Source organism: Gossypium arboreum, chromosome 12, assembly GCF_025698485.1.
Source record: "Gossypium arboreum isolate Shixiya-1 chromosome 12, ASM2569848v2, whole genome shotgun sequence".
NCBI lineage: Eukaryota > Viridiplantae > Streptophyta > Magnoliopsida > Malvales > Malvaceae > Gossypium > Gossypium arboreum.
In genome coordinates, this window is record NC_069081.1 from 114,214,253 (window position 1) to 114,220,252 (window position 6,000).

The following is a 6,000-nucleotide window of genomic DNA, read 5'->3' on the forward strand; positions in this document are numbered from 1 at the left end:
GCACCCTCGCAATGCCCAAAATTGGTACCGTATTGATCGATTAACGTCCTAATGTTGAAAAGTTTGAAAAGATTTTAAAATACAATCTTTAAAAACGTTTGGAAATCTTGAATTGGATATTGAGATTCTCTCGTTCAAAAAGACTAAAATATCATATCCAGCACGATAGGACACAACATTTCAAACCCTTAATACAAGATTATCCCATGCTTCCCAAAATACATGCACTTAAAACTTTTAAAAAAGATATTTGGCTATTCGGCCCAAACGATAAATCGAAACCCAGCACGATTGGGCACGATTTATCGAATTTCCAAATACGAAACATTGCCTCATTTTAATTTGAGAAAACATGGATGAAATTTCAAAAGGATATTTTGTATTTTAGTTGAATGGAAAATTGAAGCCCAGCACGATTGGGCACGACTTCCCAAACTTCCAAATACGAAATATTGCCTCATTTTATTTTAAGAAAATATGGATGAAATTTCAAAAAAGGATATTTCATATTTTAGCCGAATGGAAAATTGAAGCCCAGCACGATTGGGCACGACTTCCCAAACTTCCAAACACGAAATATTGCCTCGTTTTATTTTAAGAAAATGTGGATGAAATTTCAAAAAAAGGATATTCCATATCTTAGTCGAATGAAAAAAATGAAACCCAGCACGATTGGGCACGATCTCTCAAACTCCCCAAATACAAAATATTGCCTCATTTTAATTTTAAAAAAAACATGGACGAAATTTCCAAAGGATATTCCGTATTTTAGCTGAACGAAAAATCGAAACCCAGCACGATTGGGCACGACCCCTCGAACTCCCAAACACGAAATATTTCCTTATGTCGAGAGGGTTCAAGTTTACAATTACGAAAACCAAGTCAAGATATACTTGTTTGGTTTGTTTGGAAATAAAAGACAATCGACATTTAGAGAATACGATAATCATAATCATGATGCATTAGCAAGAAATACAAGCATAATTACTTGCATGAAACAATAATAGGTTGCCATAATATGAAAATTAGAAATGACACATAATACGTAAAGCAATATGAAAATTTGGAATCGACATAACACAAAACGATTTAAAACCTATATGAAAATGTTTCTCAAAAGAATAACACATGCTAGAATTGAAATACCTTATATGTACATAATATTGATAATATATAAACAATTATTAAATTATATAATATGCAAGAAACAATTTGAAATAAATAGCACATAACATAACTTCAAATAAAACCAATTAATTTGTCTAACGATATATATACATAAATGAAGAAATAATATAAATAAGGTATATACAAAGAGAATATGCATTAATGAATTTAAAAGAGGAAAATATATATATATATATATAATAAACCTAAGGGAAAAATATATGTAACATATATCGCAAATATAAATGAAAATATTTACAAAAATAATATGAAAATAATGTACATAGAACAAAACAAATTTTAACATAGACTATATATATACGAATAACATAAGGGTGATTAAATTAAATATTACACATAACGCAAAACAATATGGCATAAAGGAATCTTTTTAAAATAATAACTATATAATTTAAAAAAAACTATAGATATCAATAAAATACCAAGTTGAAATGAGGTAAAAATAATTAGAATAACCTGAATAATTTTAAAAGAAACGTATATTAAGTAAATTTTAAAAATAAAAATAAAAAATAAAATAAAAGATTAACCATTGAAATGGAAAAACGAACTTAATTGATATAGAATTGAACAAAAATGGATAAAATAAAACATCACAACAAAACTGGAGGCTACATCGCAATGCACGCAAATACATAGGGATTGAAAATGAAAATGTTCCAACTCACAAAACGCACTGCACAAACGCGGACTGAATTGAAACATCGCAGACTTTTTGGAGAAATTGAAAAAGCATAACAAGTCGAATTGAAAATGGCGCAAAATATAAAGAATTGGATGTGCAAATTTCCCATTTAAGGGGAAAATGCGCAGATCCAGCCTTGGACTGGATCAACGCGCTGGCTACCCCCCATAATGGCTCTACGTTTTAAAAGGAAAAAAAAAATAATTGAACTTCTATTTTTTGTCTTCTTTTTTTAAATCGTTAAAACCTTTTAGAAACCCTAAATTTTAAAACATCTTTCTCTTCATTTTATCTAAAAAAAGCCCCCATATCTCCTTCCCTTTTCAACCATCGAAGATCCGTGCCCTTCATCGAAGATCCTCTCTCTCTCTCTCTCTCTCTCTCTCTCTCTCTCTCTCTCTCTCTCTCTCTCTCTCTCTCTCTCTCTCTCTCTCTCTCTCTCGTGTTATTAAAACCATTTGAAAAATAATGAAAAAAAAAAGAAAAAAAGAAAGTATAAAGGAAATACAAATCAAAAGGGAAAAAAAAATCCAAAAAAAGAATGGAAAATAACCTTTCGAACCTTAGCTCCAATTTTCGATTTACTATTGACTTTTGTATATTCTCTTCTATCGTATTCGTAAAAAAAAAAGATCCTTTTTACATTTCATTTGATTTGGTTTTATAGCCGATATTTACAACCTCTTTCGCTCTTTTGCAGGTTCGTGGTGGGTGTGGACTCTGACGTGGAGGTGGAGTGGCGACGCTCTGAGGTGGTCTTGAGACGCGCTGACGTCTGGCGCTTGAAACTACTGGCTGCTGGCGCTAGGGTAGCTAGGTTTCTAAAACCCCTAAACTTTGGGTCTATCGGGCCCTTGTATTTTAGATCCATAAATTAGGCCTGTTTTCATTTCATTTTTGTATATGTATGGGCCCGGGCTAAAAATTGGGTGTACAATGATTATATTAAAATTGAAAATAAAATGTAAACATGATTAAAAATAAAAATATATATATTTAGTATGTAATTCGGGCCGGGCCGGGCCCGGGTCAAAAAAATTTTGCCCGGGCCCGGCCCATTTTTTAAACGGGCCTCATTTTTTTGCCCAAATCCATATTTTGGGCTTATATTTTTACCCGATCCCTCCCATTTTTCAAGCGGGCCTTCAGTGGGTAGTAGTCTTACCAATGCACATCTCTACTTAGAGATATTTTAAGTCATTTATTGTTCAAATATAGAAATTGATTATAAACATTCATTTAACGAATCCTCGAAGTTCAAACCATGCATTAAGATCGGGTTGGGACTAAACCGGATCCTTAGGAAAATTTTTCGCAACTTTATAAATTTTTCTCACATATAAGGGCTACACACCCGCGAGGCGTGATCGTGTGGCTCATATGGCCGTGTCTCTGGGGCATGTAACTCTTTGACTTACATCTATGAAGAAACTTGGGTCACACAGCCTTAGTACACGCCCGTATTGTTAGGCTATGTGGTTATTTTTAACTTTTAAAATTAAGCACAGGTTTCACATAGTCATATCATACGGCCATGTCTTCAGGCCATGAGCCTCACACGACCAAGGCACATGCCCGTGTCTATCCCATGTGAACATTGTTTAGGCTATTTTCGAAGCCTTATTTATCTCCTAATTGATTTTTTACCTACACCAACACTTAAACACATTAAAGAATTAACTCAAGATATTTAACTAAGTCCAAATCAAGTTTTATGCTTATTATATCTTCTTCTATACTTGTATATGCAAAATTACTTATTTCATCCACTTTATTTATATAGGCTTTATATATATCAATTTTATTATCTCATTTTAATTATTCTATATGTTTATCACTATTTTATTGCTCTCTCTCTCATTCCATTAGCATGTTAAGACCATATAAATGTATGTTTCAAATATATCAAATACAAGCCATATTAGTGGCTAGATACTTGCATATCAAGTTATAATTCAGCATTGGTTAATAAACCTATACATGCCATTATAAATCTAGTGATTTATCAAACACATATATATAAATATGTTGAATATACCTGTAGAGATCGATCTCCATCAATGCTTCTAATCCAACGAGCTTCCGAATAACGTTTGTAACAACCCGAAATAGGGCCTAAACAGAATAGTGGTTCTGAAACCACGAATCTGAGGTCAAAAAAATTTATTCCGATTAAATTTTCAGGTTTATTCATTGATTGAATAATTGTGTGAAAATTTCGTAAAATTTTTTTATGTATAAGTGCCTAATTTGAGAATTAGGACTAAATTGTAAAATTAGCAAAATGTGAGTTCTAGATAATAAAGGGGATTTAATTGAAATGGGTTCTTAAAGTGGAGGTCCTTATTTAGAATTAGACCATTATATTTAAGTTTGGACATAAATGGGCAAGAATAGGATAAATTTGAAAGAAAAGCCTTTAAGTGCATTTTGGTCATTTAGTAATTAAAAGAATTAAAAATGTAAAATAAAGCCAAAATATCTTCTTCATGGAGGCCGAATATAGCATGGGAGAAGCCATGGTTAGGGTTTCCAAGCTTTTCAAGCTCAATAGTAAGTCCGTTCTAGCCTCGTTTTTAATGTTCTTTACGTTTTTGGAGTTCCGGCAACTTGATTTAGCTTATTCTAGCAATAATTCATGCTAGGGTTCATATTTGGAAAAATACCCATAGGTTAAATGTGTTTATTTTTATGTTTTATGGTAGAATATGAAGCTTGAAATTATGTTAAACAAATTTTGCTAAGCGATTTTAAGTGAAAACGAGTAAAACGACATAATCGGTAAAAATACATAATATTCATAAGTACATGATAGAGTGGGAATTTGATGTTGCCATATAAGGGAAAAATGTTCAGCGTGTCATAAAATATAATAATTTTAATATTCCCGGTTTGGTCCCGAACCGTTTCAATTGCATGTTTTAGGGTCTCGAGGGCCCTTTTTAGGGACATATTGAATGAATGAAAATAAATTAATTTTAAAAGCAAATTTTATGCCCCGAATTAGTAAGTTAAGTCAGGTAATGCCTCGTGCTCGACTCCGACGACGGTCTCGGGTAAGGGGTGTTACATTTATTTGTATCAAAGCAAAGGTTTAATCGATTTTCGGAATATTCAGTATGAGTAAGAGTCTAGCTATACATGCCATATTGAACTATGATAGTGTGACGACTCCCAACCCAGATATAAAATATTTTTTCAGACAGATGCGCACCCCAACCGAGCTAAGTTTGATAGTACAGACAATATGTTTATGATGAGTTGAGGCTCATAAAATGTAAGAATAATGGTTCATGATGTTTATGTGATAATGAATAAATTGTGAATAAGAATTGTTCAGGAAATGTGAAAGATGAGATAAGATGAAAGGAAAGATTATATTGAGATAAGTGTTCATGTTAAATTGGCATTTGTATGATGCTATATGTATAACTAGAGAAGTTAAGTGAATGCTATGAGTAATTTTACTCGAGATTTATGAATGCATGTATAAGTGCACTAATTTGCATAAGATGATCATGAAGTCATTGTATTATGAATGTGCATGTTAAGTTGCTTGAAGCAAATTGTATAATTGTGATAATATTTTAATATGATGAGTGTTAAGTTATATGCATAAGAATGTAAGAGGTAAGTCAGAGGTGTTACAACGTTTCTCTATGTTTAACATAAATTTGCAAAGCTTAAACATTCAAATTCATCACGAGCTCTAACACATGTCTTCAACATATTGTTAATCATATAATTCGCTATCTCTTCTTGTCGATCACAATCTCGATTAACAAATTTATATAAGTGAACTCAATATTGTTAACTACTTAAATACTATCACTTTACTTCACATTTCATTTGAACAATAATATTTTCCATTCATATCTAATTCAGAGATACATAATTCATATGTCTCACTCATACTTCACTTCACTGTTCAATATCAATAAACAGTATTCAACTATTCACTTCTCAATCAGTATTCTGCACTTATCCATTTCAATAACAGTCAGTATTTTTCGGTAAAATTTGTGAAAATTCAGGGACTAATCAGCTACTTTTTCTTTTCCTCGACTTGCTTCGGGTTCTCGATTTGTAGTAAAAATATGAAAAACCAGCTTAAGAAATCCCTTCTA